Source organism: Vicugna pacos, chromosome 4 (assembly GCF_048564905.1).
Source record: "Vicugna pacos chromosome 4, VicPac4, whole genome shotgun sequence".
Taxonomy (NCBI): domain Eukaryota; kingdom Metazoa; phylum Chordata; class Mammalia; order Artiodactyla; family Camelidae; genus Vicugna; species Vicugna pacos.
The window spans coordinates 32,564,472-32,583,386 of NC_132990.1; the positions used below are offsets into that span (position 1 = coordinate 32,564,472).

The 18,915-nt window shown below is 40.7% G+C and overlaps 1 long non-coding RNA gene across 1 annotated transcript; it reads right to left on the reverse strand.

The window, feature by feature from the left end:
* Positions 1–3,525: 3,525 nt before the first annotated feature.
* Positions 3,526–18,829, reverse strand: LOC140696035 (uncharacterized). Its single transcript, XR_012071974.1, has 5 exons — positions 18,741–18,829; positions 18,297–18,375; positions 16,563–16,686; positions 5,177–5,294; positions 3,526–3,605 (listed from the first exon to the last, which is right to left on the reverse strand). It is a non-coding gene; the product is annotated as an uncharacterized lncRNA (long non-coding RNA).
* Between the last annotated feature and the right edge of the window lie 86 nt (positions 18,830–18,915).

An 18,915-nucleotide genomic window follows, 5' to 3' on the forward strand; every position in this document is an offset into this window, starting at 1 on the left:
AAGAATATTGTGATTCCATTTAAATTAAGTGTCCAAAACAGGCAAACCTACAGAGACAGAAAGTACATTAGATGGAGGCAAAGATGGTCATTAGAAAATCTAGACTCCTGTTCTACCAGATCAGCAAGTCCAGCATGAATAAGCCACCTCTTTTCCAAAGACACCAGCAAGTGAGGGGGTGGAGCTCTCATTGGCCCTGCTTGGATCACATACGCATTTCTGAACCAATCACAGTTGTTTGGTGCTCTGATTGGCCAAATCTCAGTCAAGGGCTTACCTCCTTTGTTTACCCCCAGAGAAAGTAATAGCAGTGTCTCTCAAACTACAAGAATAGTGCAAGAAAGAGGAGTGGCTCCCCTAAGGAAAATTAAAGTGCTGTTATCACAAGAGGTAACAGATGCTAGGCAGGCAAAAACAATACATGACCACTTCACCAAACTCACACAAGACCAAAAAGTCTCATCACCTAGAACCTCTTCATGACTTTGTGGAGTTAAAACATAATATGTTGATATTTTTCCAATTCAATTCAATCCCATAAATGTTTATCTAATACCTACTAGAGTGCTAGGGTTGGCTGTGCCAAGCAATGTACAAGGATATAGGATGAAGGACCAAGAATGTAGAGATGAGCAAGACTCAGATCCTGTTTTCAGGATGTCCACAGCCTAATCCAGTGGTCCTTGAGCTTTACTGTACAAAAAGTTCACCTGGGGATCTTATTAAAGATGCACACTCCTGGGCCACAATCTAAGATTTTCTGATTTGGTAGGTGTGGGATTGTCTCTAGAAATATGTATTTTAAAAATCCCCCTCAGGTGAACATGGTGCCTGGGGTCCAGGAACTACTCTTTGAGATTCTCTGATATGATGGAGGAGAAAGACATGCAAAAAGGAAGACAGAGAGTAGCTACAAGACCAGTACGAATGTCTGGGAGGTGCAGAGGAAGCAGTGATCTTGTTTAGCTGATATCACACATTTTGCACAAGATAAGGTTTTCAATAAAGGAAAATATAGGATTATATCCAGCCTATTGTGAATGTTTCTGATTATGATGAGCCTGGGGATATGTGGGAGATGAGATGCTAAGAGCTGGCCTTCATTCATCACTTGTAGCAATCCTGTATATTTGCTCTACTTTAATCCCATTAGAATTTTTAGTGATATTACAAATGAATTTACCCTCCAGAATTTATCCTACCCTTCAGCACTTTCTTAACTGAAAATCTTCATCCTTATATGTTAATTTCAAATTGTTTCAACATATTTTCACCTTTAAAAATAATTTACTTTTATATGTCACAAGGGTTCCATTTAGATTGACTCTCCTGAGAATAAGTAAGAAGGCACCTTACCTCATGAGTAAAACATAGGTGTAGTTCATCAATATACTGAAAACTGACTCAGCAATCTTTTTAATATTAGAAGAGGTTTCTGAGCCTAGAGTTTTTATCACTCTAGGATATCAGAGACCAGTAAAATTAAAAGGAAAAAAAAAAGGAGACCTATTGTGGTGGTTTAAAATACATCCACAAATTCTTTTACACTCCCTTCAATAGGTAGATCCTAATTTCCCTTCCCTTGAGTATGCTTGGGCTTAGTGACTCACTTCTAATGAATAAAATATGGCAGAGGTGACAGTATGACTTCTAAGACTAGGTCACAAAAGGCACTACAGCCTTCTGCTTGTTCTTTCTCTTGGATTCTTTGCTAAGTGAATCTAGTTGCCACGCCACTAGGATACTCCAGCAACCCTGTAGAGAGACCACATGACAAGGAACTGAGGCCTTCAGTCAATAGCTTTGAGTGAGCCATCTTGAAAGAGGACCATCCAGGCCCAGTTAAGCCTTCAGGTGATCGCAGCCCCAGCCAATACCTTGTCTACAGTCTGGGTGAGACAGATACCAACCCAAAACCATTTGGCTACACAGCTCTTAAGATTTCTAACACTCAGAAACCATATGAGATAAAACAGTTTGAACCTGCAAAGTTTTATAACAGTTTGTTACGCAGCAATCGATAACTAATACACTGACAAAAAGATGCTACCCTTTTGTTTAAAACAAAAAGAGGATTTTTTGAAAAACAATCATATGTTACCAACTTCATTTCATAAGGCACATGATTAAAGTCTTTTAACTTTTTAATGTGTATGGTTTTAACATACCAGAGAGTAAACCCTCATGTATTTATCTACCTAATTCAACAATTATTAATTCATGACTAATCTTATTTCATCTAAACCCACAGCCAGCAACTTATATCCATCTTAACTAATTTTGAAGGAAATCCCAGACATCCTAATATTTCATCTATAAATTATTCTAAAAGATATATATCTCTAAAAGATAGTTTTTTAAATATAACCAAATACCATTACAGTACCTAAAAAGATAATTCCTTAATATTGTCAAGTATCCAGTCACTATTCACAGGTTTTAAAATTTGTTTAGTTTGTTTGAATCAGTATCAATTGTTTGATCTGTTTCACTGGTCTCTTTAATTTAATGATTCTCTCGTATCGATTTCTCTCTATCTCTGTCTCTCTCCCTTCTTCCTTGCAATTTATTTGCTGCGGGAACTACTCTGATTGTCTTGAATGTAGAGTTTCCCACAATCTGGATTTTGTTGATTGCAGCCCTATGATGTCATTTGGCATGCTCCTCTGTTCATGGCATATAGAACTGTATATAAATTGATTATTTGATCTTAAGTGGGATTTCTCAGGCTCAGCACTATTGATGTTTTGGGCCAGATTTTTCTTCATTGTGGGGAGCTATCCCATGTGGTGTAGGATGTCTAGCAGCAATCTTGGCCTCTAACCACTAGATATTGGTAGCACTCCGTCTTGGTGACAACCAAAAAATATCTCCAGACACTGTCAACTGTCTCCTGGGAAGCAAAAATATTGAGCGTAACTGATTGAGAGGACTCCTAAGATTCAGGTTTAATTTTGGGGTGTGAGCAGGGGACAGAAGGCATACTTTATAGGTAGGATGTGCACTTCTGTCATGAGGCAGATAATGTCTAGATGTCTCTTCTTTCTGTGTGTTGTTCTGTCCTCTATTTGCAGTAGTGTTGAAACTACTTAAGAGAACAAACTGTTTGCAAGCCCAATGAAGCACCTCAAAAGTTCACCTCTAAGTTTTTAAAAACTACAAATTACATGCTTTTTATATTGTTAAGTCATTTTTATTCACCCATTGAAATAAGGCATATGCATTTCACTGCCCACTTGATTTGAGGTTTGACCATGTGTTATGCTTTGGCTAGTGAAATGTGAGCAGAAGTTACATGTGTCACTTTCAAGCTGAAGTTCCTCTTTCCCTTTCCCATGGTGATCAGTATCTTTCCAGCTGGTAGCTGCTCCATCAGCCTGGGTTCAGAAGTGAGGATAAATATGATGCAGCAATCAACCCACCATGGACATGTAGCCCGAGTGAGAAATAAACCTGTGTCGTTTTAAGCTACTGAGATTTGGTGGTTGCTTATTAATGTAACATAACCTAGCCCATCCTGACTAATACATCAAAGAATCTTTAATGCGGCTCTGTAGTATGGAGACTTCAGGTTCCAACAGTATAAGAATTAGAAAAGTGTACCCCTGAAACAATGCAGAAGAACCAAATGATTATTTTATAACTAAAAGAATAATGTTTATCATCTGTGGAATCAATAGCAATTTACAGACCAATTAAGTAATTAATTATTCATGGAATTCATTGGTTTTCAAAGCTTCACAGGATCTTAGAGATGACCAAGTAAATCCAAAGCCCTACATGACATACAGCCCCCTGTACCATTCCCAGAGATTAAGTAGCCTTCCAGGATCTTCTTGAAAACCCACATGGATAGGCAGCTTATGTCATGTGAAGGAGCAAGCTCCACTTCCCAATAACTCTAATTGTTAAGAAGTCCTTTATATATCAAGTTGACTTCTTTCTTCCTCTTATTGCAATGCATTGGTTTTGTGAGTAAATTGAATTCCTCTTGCTACAAAGCCCTCACCATCTTCTCTTGCTAAAATATATGCATCCCCCCCTTTTTGGCCTATTCCTCAATGTCCTTATTTCCGGACCATTCTCTTTCCCAGTCCTGCACCTCTGGACCATTCTTCAGTCTAATAACTTACAGGACTCTGAATTTGACATGCACTGGCCTCTACTCCCTTTCCCTGGTCTTTCCTCCCTACTCCCCTCTGCCACCTTCCCAAGCTGGTTGCTGCTGTAATGGAGGCCCTGCCACAGCAAAACAAACCCCTGAAAGATACTTTTTATGCAACAGTCCTCTAACAGATCAAAACCACACTGAGAAGAACAGCTAAGAGTTATGTCTGGGACTATAATGACAAAAAGAGGACAAATCCGTGAATTTTGCCTTCAGGGACAAGTATTGGAACAATGGACTTATTGTATAATGACAGCCCAGTGATTTTGGGGACCAAGGCTCTCTGAAACCAGAGAAGGGAAACCAGCTGCAGGGGATTCCAAGAAACATCAAGATGTGGGTACCTCTTGGAAGGAAATTTCCAGTGATTTCTGGGAACATTTAGTAACTTCTGTGCTTATATATGTTTGGTGGGTAAAGGCAAGTGCTTACCCAAAAGATATTCATTCAGAAGTTTCACACAATGAGTCTACTTTTTTATTAAAAAATGTTTCCTACTTTTTCCCTAAATTATAAAATACCATGTGCTGTGGGAAAATTTGGAAAACATGAAAAAATATACATAAGTAGAAATTAAATCATGTATAACAAGTATTATACAATAAAATCTTTCCATATTCAATAGACAAAGGCATACCTATTAATAATTGCATTTGATGTAACAAAATTATGGTGCAAAATTATTTGTCTGTGTCCTTAAACACAGGATTCAGAATGTTAGAGCTTTAACTCTTTCCTTTCTGCTAGAATTATAGAATTTATTACAATTCCTTAACTTGAAGAAACCCCATGATTACTTCATGGCTGACCAAACTATCAAAGAAGTTTCCCAGTCTAGCTGTTTTCAATGGCCCATAAGAAATATTCATAGTCGTTTCAAACTCAACATATCTAAAAACTGAATTCATCTTCCACTCAAATCTGAGGTTTTTCCTAGTCATGCCATTCCTTTTTTTTTTTTTAAGAGATTAAGTAATGTTATTTTTCTGGTTCACCAGACTTATTTACATCAATGCCTCTCTCTTTTCTTCCCAACATATTCACGAAGATGGAAATTCTTCCTTTATCTCATCACAAGGAGAACTTTTCCTTTTATTCTTTTTTTTTTTTAATTTTTATTGTATCCCTATGAGAAGATGGATGTTAGCCATACCTAGTGTGGTAATCATTTTACAACAAACATAAATTAAATCATCATGCTGTACATCTTAAAATTATACAGTGGTGTCAATTATTTCTCAGTAAAACTGGGAAAAAAAGAAATTATTCTTTAAACTGTCTCTAGAATTCTATCCCTTCCTCTTGAACGTTATGCTACTACATTAGGCCTCACCCACTGAAAAGATGTTAGTAAAGATAATTCAAATTAATGTCCATCCAGCTGCCTCCATTACAGACCCTAACACGTCCTTATGTTTAATCAAGTCCTTTTGCTGAAATGTGTGATAGCCCCTCATTGTTTCTTGATTAAAGTATAAACAATTTAGTCTAATGTCATTCATCTTGAAACTATTTATCTACTCTGTACCAGGCATTGTGCTAGGCAGAAAGGATACAGTGATGCACTTAACAGACAAGATTTCCTGTCCCACGGTGCCATGATCTAGTTGGGCAGATGGACAATAAGGTGAACCACAAGATAAACGTATAACTTGGGACAACTGCTCTGAAGGAACCAAGCAGGGAGCCCAAGAATCACAGGGAGGGTCTACGGGTTGGTGAGTAATCTGTAGATTGGGGGAGGGGGCTGAAAGAAGAAGTGGGGAAACCAACAAAGAGGTTTTTCCCATTGTCTGGGCAGCAGATGACAATGGTTTGGATCATTGTGGTGGCAGTGGAGAGAGGGAAGTGGTCATATTGAAGATATATTTAAGAAGTAGAAATAATAGGACTTGCTAATAGATTTGATATGAAGGGGAAGTGGAAGGGCTAAATCAAAGATAACATCCAGCTTTCTGGTTTAAACAATTTAGTAGATGGTGGTGCCAGTTCTGAGGTGAGGAATATAAGAGTGGATTTGGGGATTGAAATCAGGAATTCCATATTTGACCTAATCAGGCATCTAAGAAGATGGAGGAACCACTCCCGGGATCACAATAGTAACAGCCACCAGGGAACAGGCTCCCGTAACCCCATTCCTTAAACCCAGTTCTCCCAGAGGGAGCTTAATCCTCTGGGCTCCCAGTGGCTGATTCCCATCCCAGCTGGGGACACAGCCCAGAGCAGCTTTGACCTTGGCCTCGTGAGTTTATCTTCTACAGCCTCCCACTAGGAAGAGTCTGGCCAAAGCTCTTCCCCAGCAGCACCTGCTCCTAACCCTCCCGTGGCTTGAGGGGAGGGGATTTCTTCTGAAGACTCACCCATCCAGCAGGATCACCCCCTCTAGACTATCTGTGGGAGAGGAAGAAGGGGAGCTCCTCCCTCCCATCCTTCCAAGGGTAGGATCCCTTCCAGCAGGAAGCGCTGTCCCTGCTCTGTGCCAGGTATTGTGCTAGGCAGAAAGGATACCATGTTGATCCCCTGTTGATCAAGTGGAAATAGATTTGCCTCTCTCTGATCTGGAGGATGTGGTCTCCCCGATAGGAGCAGAGAGAGGCAAGGTCAGCCCCTCCCTGGTCCACAGCCATCCTGACACTGAGTCCTGGCATCCTGTCCAGTCCTGCGCTGTTGGCCACAGCCTGCCCCCTGGGAATAGGGCCTCTGGCTGGATGACTTCCTGCCCCACTCCAGGTAGCCCTCCCCAGACAACACCAGCCAGATTTGCTTCCCCTGCTGTAAAGTGTGTTGTGAGGCCCCTGGAATGTGCCCCTAGCTGGCTACTCTCACCTCAACCACCAGGGCAAGGCTCCTGACTTCCTGGAGACAGATATTACTGCTAGTGCTGCTGCTCTGATCAGTCAGACGGCCCAGAATGTGTAAAACTCATTCTCTGAGGTTCAGGGCTTGGTCTGAACGGAGATCATCTGTGCTGCCCGCAGCTGGGGCAGACTCGTCTCTCCTGTTTCCAGGGAACAGCTAGCTCCCTTGGACCCAGAGAAGCCCCTCCTCGCAGGTTGGGGGAGGGGACATTGAACAAAGACAAGAACATCTACCACCTGACACACTACTGCTTGGTGCTCTCCAAGAGCCTGGCTACTGACCCCAACCACTGGTAGTTGTGGGCCAACCTCTCATCATGAGGACAACCAAACCCACGTGGGGCGGCTTGGAGGATGGCTTTGCCTGCTGCTGAGACCAGTAGCCGGCCAGAAAGTCCCAATTTGCTTGACCCTTCCCAAACCGTCAATGACTTTTGAACTTGACTGTACAAGGAATAAAAAGAAAAGGAATGGGAAACCGTATCTTCTCTCATTACTTTTAAGCAGTTCTATCTAGTTTATACTGGGTCATTCAGCACTTGAAAGTTCTTTTAACCAAGTATGCCCCTGATTTGCCTTTAAATTGTGCCTTCCCATAATACCGAGACTGTGCTGAGAGCAGGGGTTTTGCTTCTCCTTCTTTGTGTCTATAGCTCCCCTTCTTTGCAAAATGCTGGGAACTCCCTCCCCCCTTGCCTCCAGAGGGCCTCTGGCTAAAAACTCCAATGCTGGGAGGAAAACAGCTCAGCCTCTAGCCCTGGCTCTGCCAGATAGTCTCCCCAGTGCCCCACGCCAGCCCTATCAGTTGTTTGCACATAGATGCCCCTGGGGGGCGGGTGGGGGTGCTGAAGGGAGAGGAAAAGTGGTCTCCGGGGCCCCAGGACTAGACTGAGGCTCACTTCCAACATCTCAGGAGAATAAAGTATCCAGCCCAGGAGGAAGACTCGGGCTTTCAGACTTTGTATTGTGTAGGAGGCGATCATAAAAGGTTTTTTCACAGAGGCATTTGACAGTCTGTATAGGAAACAGTGGCTGATTAACAGAAATTACAGGATGGCTCCACCCTCTCGCTGAAATGGCTTATTCTTTTGAATGCTTTGGATAATTTCACAACACTTAATGTTCGCTAGGAGCAGCTTTCCATCATGAGAGTGGAAATAGGGGTAATTAGAATATCCTTCCCATCACCTTCATTACCGGCTCACCTCTCTTCTGTGACCAGCCTCTTTCCACTTGTTTTCCTTGTCTAAGTCTTTAAGCCTTCAGAAATCAACTTATTCATGCAAGTGGGACAATGGTAGACCAAGTGCGTAGAAAAAAATAAATTCAATTACGCAGCAGTTGAGTCGTGAATTCCTGTAAAACAAAATTTTCCGTCTTCCTCCTCCCCCTTACACAACAGCATTTGTATTGACACAGCGCCACCTGCTGGTATCCGGAATCGCAGTAGGGGAATATTCACTTTATTCTTGTGTTGCCTTGACCAATGCTGCTCCTTTCACTCTCTCGTTTAGAACAGATCCATTATGTGCCTTCTTTGTGCCAGGCACTGTGCGAGATGCTAGAAGCACACGAAAACATGGCGACTGTTTTGTCTAATGTTGTCAGAATCTTGGCACAACTTAGAATCATCTCGGGATGACCAAGCTCAACTTATGGCCCTGACCACAGAATGACCCAACAAAACTAAATTTAATTGTATGTTTGAAACCTAGGAGTGAGCTCTCAACTTGACCTCCAACTCTGCAAGAGCAGCTGTTTTCCCAAAGCCATTCTCTATGTGGAATGTCTGTTGGAGCTGGTCTTCTTTTCCTTTGTCAGTAGCTCTTGGGTCTTTGTCCACTTCTCAGTTGTAACCGACAGTCTTGCTTTAGTCTGGACAGCAGAGTGGGAAGAGCACTGGGTCAGGTGTCAGAAGACTAGCACTGCCTACTAATTGTCTGACACTGAATACTCAAACTGGCTGCCTCCCAGTTTTCATCTGTAAAATAGAGATAATAGGACCAGCCCCTAATCATTACCTAGTTGAAAAGACCAAAGGAGAAAGTGCTCTCAAAACAGTAAAGTGAAATATAACTGTTAAGTCCCATCACTAGGAGCTCCATTACTGGGGGGTTGGCGTAGTAGGAGTAAGACAGGAATGGCGCCACCTTCTGTGCGTCTCAGGAACTGCAACACATCACTGAGAGGCAGCCTTCACCCAGAGTGGTAATTCAGAGCCTCAGGCATCACTAGGTTTCATCGTATCTCAGGTTCCCTCCAACGGTAGCTTTACGACTTGCCTCCTGGTTTCCTTTGAGCCACTCTCCCATCTGTCAATTTGGCTTCAGTCTGGGCACAGGATCTTCAGAGCAGCTTAGAATTCTCCACCTGACCTGGGATAATTTTTTATCCCATTGCAGGGCGCCCTCCATACTGTGGGCCTTTCCTGGAGGAAACTCGTGAGATATTTTGGACAGATTTGATTCTAACAGAGTTAGTATTTTTCCTTTTTTAGCTCGTCAATTAGTGTTTGCTGAGAAATATTCTTCACCTGCTTGCTTATCTGCCTATCCTGTGCTGTTTTCTGGATAAGTGAACAGCAAGCTCAAACCAAAACTGCAAAGACAGCAGGGTTTGTCCTGAGTCCTTCCATTCACTTTTCTGTCTAGGGGTTTTCTTTAAAAGCACCCCAATCTCTCTTGTGCCCCTGAGGCAAAACAGTTCTGCTGCTAGGACTAACTTGAGTAATTAAAAAGTTATTTTTTAATAAGTATGTTTTGTAATAAATATATTTTAGGTGATATTATTCTTAATTGTGCTATCTTGAAGGATGTTTGTCTTTTAATGGAAATCTTTAAAACCTTGAACCAAAAATGGAGAGGAGAAAGAGAACTTCAATTTCAAATCACAAGATTTGCCTAAAAAGATTCCTTGCAGACAGAGTCTTCATTTACATAATGATAAAGCCATCACTAAGGGACTAAATAAGAGCCTCATCACCAGCTCTGGAACAAGCATGATCTCCATTTTGCTCAGAGAGAGGGAGGCTCAGACACATGTCTTCTGGGCCAATTAGTGTTTGAACGGAGGACTGAGACCCAGCTCCTCTAATGTGCACTTCATTCTCTGTCCCATCATTCTGCTGTAGAGAGTATTTGATGAGGCAGAGGTTGCAAATATTGACATTTAAAAGAATTGTCTGCAGAATTAAATTTTCATTTGCTGCCTTATTATTATTAGGCTTTATTTTTTTCACAACACTCATTTCATGACTATCCTCTTCCCCTCCCAGCAACGAGAAGGAAAACTCCATGAGTACAGGGGCTTTGTTTTGTTCACTGCTACAGTCCTAAAATACCAGTAAATGCTAATTGAATCAAAAGGAATTATTTAACATGACTAATAAAAAGATGATGTTATTTATACTTCAATAAAGCTAAAAATAAGCTGATAAGAATCCACTGTTCTTTTTTTCCAAAGGTGATGTTATATTAAGTGGTATTTGTTTTTTAAGATGATTTTTAGGGTAAAATTTATATATGCTTATTAATTTTGTTTTCAAATGAAACAGAAAAATGCAAAAAAAAAATCACTGCCTCACATCCATGAGGATGGCATGCACACACAGGAAGGAGGCCATGTGAGGACGCAGTGAGAAAGTGGCCATCCGCGACCCAGAAGGTGAGCTCTTACTAGACACTACTCCTGATGACGCCTTGACTTTGGACTTCCAGGCTTCAGAGCTTTAAGAAAGTAAACACTTAAGCCTCTTGACCACTATGGTATCTTGTTATGGCACTCAGGCAGATTAATACTGGAAATATGTTTACATTTCTCTTGACTAAATACCTAGCAGAGGGGTTGCTTGGTTTTATGGTAGGTGTGCGTTTAACATTACAAGAAACTGCCACACTGTTTTCCAGAGTGATTGTACCATTTTGCATTCACATCAGCAATGTATGTGAGTTGTAGTTGCCCCATGTCCTCTTCAATATTTGGTATGACCTGGTTTTTAAAATTTTAGCTGTTCCGGTGGGATACACTGGTATCTCATGACAGTTTTATTTTACACTTTCCTGATGACCAGTGATATTAAGCATCTTTTCATGTGCCTATTTTTTAATCATATATTTTCTTTGATGAAGTATTTATTTAAGTTTTTTGCTCATTTTGTTATCAGCTTGTATGTTTTATTATTATTGAGTTAATATCCTAGATACAAACCTTTTATTAAATATATATTTTGCAAAGATTTTCTCCCGGTCTGTGCTTTGCCTTTACATTCTCTAAACGTTGTCTTTCAAAGGGCGTTAAGTTTTTAATTTTGATAAAGTCCAGTTAATCATAGTTTCCTTCCATGGCTCATGGTTTTTGTGTCCCATCAAAGAAATCTTTGCCTGAATAAAACCCACAAAGATTTTCTCCTAGGTTTTGTGTAGAAGTTTTATAATTTTTAACTTCTACATGGAGGTCAATAATCCATTTTGAGTTAATTATGGCATATGATGTGAGGTAAGAATTGAGTTCATGTTTTGCCACATGGGTATCTTATTATTCCAGCAACAGTGTTAAAAAGACTGCATTTTTCTTCTTTGTCAAAAATCCTCTGTATGAGTATTTCTGGACCTTATTCTGTTCCATTGATCCATATACGTATCTTTACATCAACACCACTCTCTTAAATGCTGTAGCCTTTTAATAAGTCTTGAAATCAGGTAAAGTTCTCCATTTTTATTCTTTCTCGAGATTGTTTTGGCTAATCTAGATTCGTTTTATTTTTTCAAATTTTAGAATCAGCTTGTCAATTTTTATAAAAAAAAAATCCCTGCTGAGATTGTGAATGAGACGATATGTATAGATGATTTGGGAGAAAACAGATTGTAACAAAACTGAGTGTTTCAATGCATAAACATGGTATATCTCTCCATTTGTTTAGATCTTCTATAATTTTTCTCAGAAATGTTTTGTAGTTTCAGTATTCAGTTTTGCATTCAATCTGTTAGATTTACCCCAAATATTTTTTTTTTTTGGCATTTTAAAACCTTTTTATTTGCAATTGCTTGTTGCTAGTCTGCAGAAATACCAATTTTGCTTTGTATTTGACTTTGACTCTGGAACTCATTAGTTCTGGTAGCTTTTCTACATACATGCTCATTTGTGAATAAGACAGTTTTGTTTCTTCCTTTCCAATCTTCCTTGCCTCCCCTTGCACTGGCTAGGCCCTCCAGAACAATGTTAAAGAGACCTAATGAGAGCAGATACCTTTGTCTTGTTCCCACTTTTGGGAGACTATATTCACCATTAACTGAGATGTTGGTTAGGTTTTCTTATAGATCCCCTTTATCAGACTGAGATATTTCCCATCTATTCCTATTTTTCTGAGTTTTTAATCATAAATGGGTGTTGAATTGTGTAAAATTATTTTTCTGCATCTACTGAGATAACCATGTGGTTTTTCTTTTTAATCTGTTAATAAGGTAAATTATATTAATTGATTTTTAAACAGCTTTATTGAGATATATTTCAAACATCACACAATTCACTCATTTAAAGTGTGCAATTCAGTGGTTTGTGGTATATTCACAAATGTGTGCAACTACCACCACAGTCCATTTCAGAACATTTCCAGGCCTCGAAAAGAAACTCTGTACCCTTTAGTCATTATCACCTTATCCTCCCTGTCCCCATATTCCTGTCTCTATGAGTTTCCCTATTCTGGACTTGTACTTGTATACTTGAGTGTACACCTAGGAGTAGAATTGGCTTATATGATAACTCTACGTTTAATTGTTTGAGAAATTGTCAGGCTGTTTTACAAAGTGACTGCACTATTTTCTATTTCCACCAGCAGTGCACGAAAATTCTGATTTCTCCACATCTTTACCAACACTTGCTGTTACTTGAGTTTTTAATTTTAATTTCCTCCTTATTTTCCAATTTTTCTCTTTCCTTCTGTCTTTCTCTCACTTCCCTACCTCCTTCCCTCCCTTGGACAAATCTGCAGAATTTATAATATTATTGAGACTTTAAAGGAGTTCCACCAAGCAACCTGTTCCTCTGTGCTTTAGCGCCTGAAATCTACTTAAAATCACCATTCACCTCAACACCTACACTTCTACTACATTTTTCTGAATTTCTAATTCCAGTGGCTAAGCCCCCATCTAAATGCACTGTACTTCATCCATATTTCCAAGGATCTCAGTGTTTGAGAAAAAACTTAAAAGTTTCCTAGTCTAGTTCATTTTGTTTAATGAAGAAAGGAAGTGGAGGGAAGACTGAAAAGCAGGTGGGAGGGAAGAGGAGGAGGGAAGCAGAGTAAGGACAAGAGAAGCAGCAGTTAGCATACACCTGGTGCTTTACATTCATAATCCTGTTTAAATTTCAGTGACCCCACAGGATTGGTATTACCCTCCCCCTATTCATACTTGAGGTGACTGAAGCTAGGGGAGGTCAGTTGTTTTGCTCAAGGTCCCTCAGCTTGTGAAAGTCAAATTTAGCTGTATGCATCTCCAAATCCTGTGACCCAGAAAACTCTTGGATTTCAAGGATTATTACCCTCACGGGTATATGATTACACTATCCCCAGGCCCTGGAACAGAAATACCTTGGGTGGACCACAGCTTCAGAACTGAAGAGGTGTTATTAGGGGAATAATCCAGTGTCTCCTTTCTGGAGGGAAGTCAGTGCTCTGATGGGAGCAGCTTTGTTTCAAAGGACAAGCAGTGCCTCAGGCTAGGAGAAAATGGTGAGGAAGTATGTTCCAGCCAAGGTTATGGGATTTGTCGCCCAGCAGGTTTGCGAAGTTAAATATGTGAGAGGGTATGGAAAATTCCAAGACAAAACTTCAGAACATACGTTACCTCAGTAGCAAAGGAAGACTCAGATTTCTGCACGCTATTCAAAGAGCAGTAGCAATTTATAAAAATAGACAGAACCAGGTCACTACACAACCAGATTCAACTGTTAAATTTTGCCTTTGACTTTTAAGGCTTGGTTTTGGAAGTATTTTTTAAAATTAAGTCTTGTTACGTACTTAACAAAGTCACATGTATAAATCAACACACAGTTAGAGACATCTGACCTCCATCCCTGTCCTTCTGCCCCTCCCTTCCTTCCCCTAGAGGTAATCAGGTTTTTGTTTGTTTGTTTGTTTGTTTAAATAAAATAAAATTTTAATTTGTGTTTTGTTTTTATTTTATCTATTTTTCTAAAATAGAAAGATACATTGATATCTTCCTCTCCCTCTGCTTAAATGGTAGCATGTTACCTTCAGTTTTGCCTTCTTGCTTTTTTTCACTGGCAATCATGCCACAGCAGTATATAGAGATATTTCTCATTTGTTTTTACAGCTGTAGTGTTTCAGTATGTGAGCAGACTCATTAATTTGGCCATTCTATGAAGGAAGGATACTGGGGGTTGTTCCTAGTCTTTTACTATTAAAAACAGTGTTCAATGAATAACCTTACGTCTACATCTTTTTGTATTTTTGCCACTGTATCTTTAGGACAGATTCCTAGAAGTGGGATTTCTGAATCGACAGGTGCACGCACATGAGATTTTGCTATATATTGCCAAATCACTCTCCCCATAGATTGTACAATTTTTGCATTCCCACCAGCAAAATACGAGTGCCTGTTTCCTCCTACCTTGTCAACACATTATGGTTGTCAAACTTAGATTTTTGCCAATCTGATAGTCGAGAAATACTGTCTCACTGTAGTTTTAGTTTTAATTTGCACTTCCTTTAGTATAAGTATGATTGAACATCTTTTCATATATTTAAGAGCCCTTTATTTTCATTTCTTCATGTGTGTGGGTATGTGTACTGCGTGTTTATAACTCTTGCCTATTTTTCACAGGATGGTTTTCCTTTTCTTCTCCATCTTTTGAAATATTTTATATACTAGAGATATTCACAGTGAAGTGCAGGAGCTGGTGAGGACTAACTGAACAAATGCTGATTGTTAAATTTTCAGGAATTTTGTGAGCCAGGTGATGTTACATTGATACAGTTGATGTCATCTCGGCAACTTAAAAATCTGCTGTGGTGGAAGTATTTACACCACGGGCACATGGATGAGGGCTCCCTCTCACCTTCCTCTCCAGAACACACCTCTAGACATTATTCCTTTGTCTATACTATAAGTTGGAAATGTTTTTCCTAGTTTGTAATCTATCTTTTTATTTTGCTTATGATGCGCTTTGCTATGCAAAAGTTTTACTGTTGCTGTTGTTTTGGAGAGTCCAAGTTTCAGTCTTTTCCTTTATTGTCTCTGGATTTTAAGTTAATTAGAAAAATTTCTGCAATTCCTTGATTGTACAGGAAGTCACTCATACTTTGTACTAGTATTTATATAGTTTTATTTCTTTAAAAAATGTAAATTTTTGATCTATTTGGAATTCACCTTGCATGAATAAACAGATATGCTTGTATCTTTCTCCACTGGCTATCCAATTACCCCCACACTATTTATAAAGGTCTTGTACCTCCATGAGCACCTTTATCACATATTAAACTTTCAGATGCAATCAGGTTTATTTTTGGATTTTTTATTCTGTTTTATTGATCTATGTATTCAGGTCCCAATACCATCTTCTTATTATATAGCCTTTATAATGTTTTAATAACTGGTAGGACTAGATCCTCTTTTTCTTCTTTTTCAGAGCTTTTTCTCACTCATTTATCCTTTCAAATGAACATTATAATAAAACTATCTCACCCCTAAGGCTCCCTCTTCTGTTGCTTTTGCAGTGTTAAAAAATACTGCCTTGCATTTTCTGATTTCTGCCTACTCCGTTCTGTTCCCCTACTACTGTCTAGATCGTCTTTCTTTTTCCTCTAATGTCTTTGTTCTGGACAGTCTGAATTCTATTCCCAGAAGTTTCTCCGAGAAGGCATTCTCTATATTTCTAGTATTTTTTGAAATTTCTAATTCACTTGCTGAATACCCACAGGATTTGGGGCAAAACTATCCTCCAATTTTTTTCACACGAACATTGTAAATGAAAAATAATCTATTTCACAGGTTTTTAATTGTTTTACAATTAGAGATAACTTCAGCCAGTCTTATCAGCAAACTGACTCATTCAATCACTCGCTCCTTGAAACAACATTCCATCAACTTCCAAGACACCACAGGCACCCGTTTTCTTCCTAATTAACCTGCTTCTCCTCCCAGGCTCCTTCAGTATTTCCTCCTCATCCTCTAAATGTTAGAAAACCCCAGAAATGAGATTTTAGACCTTTTCTTCTCTCGTCTAAACTCCCTCAGTGACTTGGTAGTATCTTATGATTTCAAATAAAATAGAACAAGAACTTGCAAATTTTGTCTCTCCAGCCTGGACTTCTACTACATACTCAAAATCTGTACATCTAATTGCTTCCTTATCAACTCCTCTGGGTGTCCCAAAGGCATCTCCAACTTACCCAAAAACAACACTGATATTCTCCCCAAACATGTTTCTCTTACAGTCTTTCCAATCTCAGTCAATGACAGTTCTATTCTCCTAGTAGCTCAAGGAGAAACTCCTTCTCCGTTCTCTAATCCACCTACCCCCGGGTTCACTCCTGTGGCTACAACGGGCAGCAGCTGGAAGCCTGGACGGACTCAGACAGCTGAGCCTCCCTCCACATGGTCATCGCTCAGGCTTCTTCAGATCCTCGCTTCTTCAGGAGTCCTAGAGGGCAAGCCCCAACATACAAGCACTTATTAAGTCTCTTTTTGACTCACACTTTCTGACATAAGAATGTATTACTTGAGCTCAGTGTCTTTACCACTGGGGCAAGTTCAAGGGTGAAGAACCAGCCCATACAAATGCGAATACATTGCCAAGTGACTGTGCTAAGTCCAGCTGCCAGGAGATTTCCCAGTCTGGCAGTTAACTTACTCATTTCTCCTTCGTAATCAACAAACTTTAGCAAAGCTGCAGTTAGGTGGCATTTCGTGGGGCCTAACGATATGACCACAACACTCAACTTTTCCTCCCCAGCGGATGATTCCTCAGCTGTTTTGTTTGTTTGTGTTCTTTCTAAGCCAAAAATCCCCAGGACTTTCTTTCAGATCTCTTTTGAAGCTAAAACCACAAATGTTTCCAGCTTTGGAGACTGGAAGGACTCGCTATACACCTTCAGGATCTCTAGTGTTTTGTACTGGTACTTGTCCAGACCTTTTCCTTGTTTTGTTAGTTGTATTTCTTAAGTTTTCTGATCCTTTCAAATTTATGTATTCTTTACTTAATCCCTTCCTTTGCTTTCCATGGGTTATTTTGATGTCCTTTTTCTAACTACGTGAGTTGAATGTTTAACTCATTTATTTGCACTCTTTCTTACTAATAAACATGTATGAGCTGCTGAATTTCTTTTTAAGTACAGTGCTGTCTACTTATTAAATCCCCCCATCCATTCACCCAGTTCATATTCACTGGGGAGTACGCTTTCCCTCACCACCCCTGAAATAATTTCTAACTTTTAAATTGGGCTACTCATTTGGCAATCTGTGAGGAGGATGGCACTGTGTTTATTTTCACAGAGCCTTCTCTCTGCTTTATCAGTATCCTACCACAAAGAAATGATATCAATAATAGCTAACTTTAATGCAATATTGAACTCACCCTGTAGCCGGCACTGTACTTTACACACAATATTTTAACAACTCCATACTAGTCTTCCAGGCCCATTTTATAGAGGAAGTGGGTACCAAATGTTTGGTCTTGTGTTTCTATTCCTGGAACATGCCAAACACTCCATTTTGGGACCTTTTCTCCTTGCCTTTGTCCCTCTCACTCCAATTTTCCATTCAGTACGAAGAGCAAACGATATTTCTTCAAAGCTTTACTGATTGTCTGATGTAAAACACCCACCCTCCTCGCATTCGATTTTATTTTCTTCATAGTACTATCTCAAATCACCTTGTTCATTTATCCATTTCCTTGTTATGATCCGCCTCCACCACTACACTTTAAACTCTAAGGAGCAGAAATTTAGTCTTGCTTACCACAGCATTCTGCAGACCCCTTAAAACAAGATCTGGCACGAAGGAGGCACTGAATGAATGTTTATGGAATCAATGCATTGCCTGAGAAGCCAGTACTTTTAGGCTCTGCTGAGTAAAAATAGTAGCTACTTTTGAATCTTAAAGTGTGGTCCTGGGAGGTAAGAGACACCCGTCAATAGACGTGTGACTGGATCACCTCACTCAGTTTCAACTGGGTTTCCTCTCCTGTGAAATGCGGGGGAAGGCCCTTTTGGCTAATTGTCACCGACGGTGTTTCTACGCAGATAAACATACCTTAACAATTAGCGTGAGAAAGCAAGGGAGAAGAGTTGCCCGGCAGCCCAGGAGAGAAGGGCGGGGAGGAAACTGCGTGCTGCGGGGGAGAGTAGAAGAGGAGAGTCTGGTGACCCAGGAGAGCGGAGGGGCACGGGTGGCGGCGAGGGGGTAACAAGTGGGAGTCACGCGGAGGAAGGCGCAGGGGTTGGGAAGGGCAGCGGGCAGGCGCAGTCGGTCCGGCTGGGCCGAGCAGGAAAGGGCCTAGTGTGGGTGAGGCGCGAGGCGTGAGGAGAGGGTCTTGGTGGGAGAGGTGACATCCCGTAACTAAGAGGTGCGGAGGGGCGGCCAGGGGTCAGGAGGAGGCACACAGGAGTTGCCAAGGGTGCGCGGAACGGGGCGAGGTCTCTCAGACTGGGACTGGGCAAGGACAAGGTGGGGCGCCGACAGGTGCCGGGTGTGGACCTGAGGGAAGTTGGGGGCATGCAGGAGTCGCAAAGGTGGTTCGGAGCAGAGCCGGCGGGTGAGCAGGAGGCACGCCGGGAGGCCGAGCGGCTCGTAGGGGTCGCCGCGCGAGCGCCGTGGGGGCGCGGCTTTGTGCGGGCCGGCCGGCGCTGGGCGGGGCGGGGCGGGGCGTGCG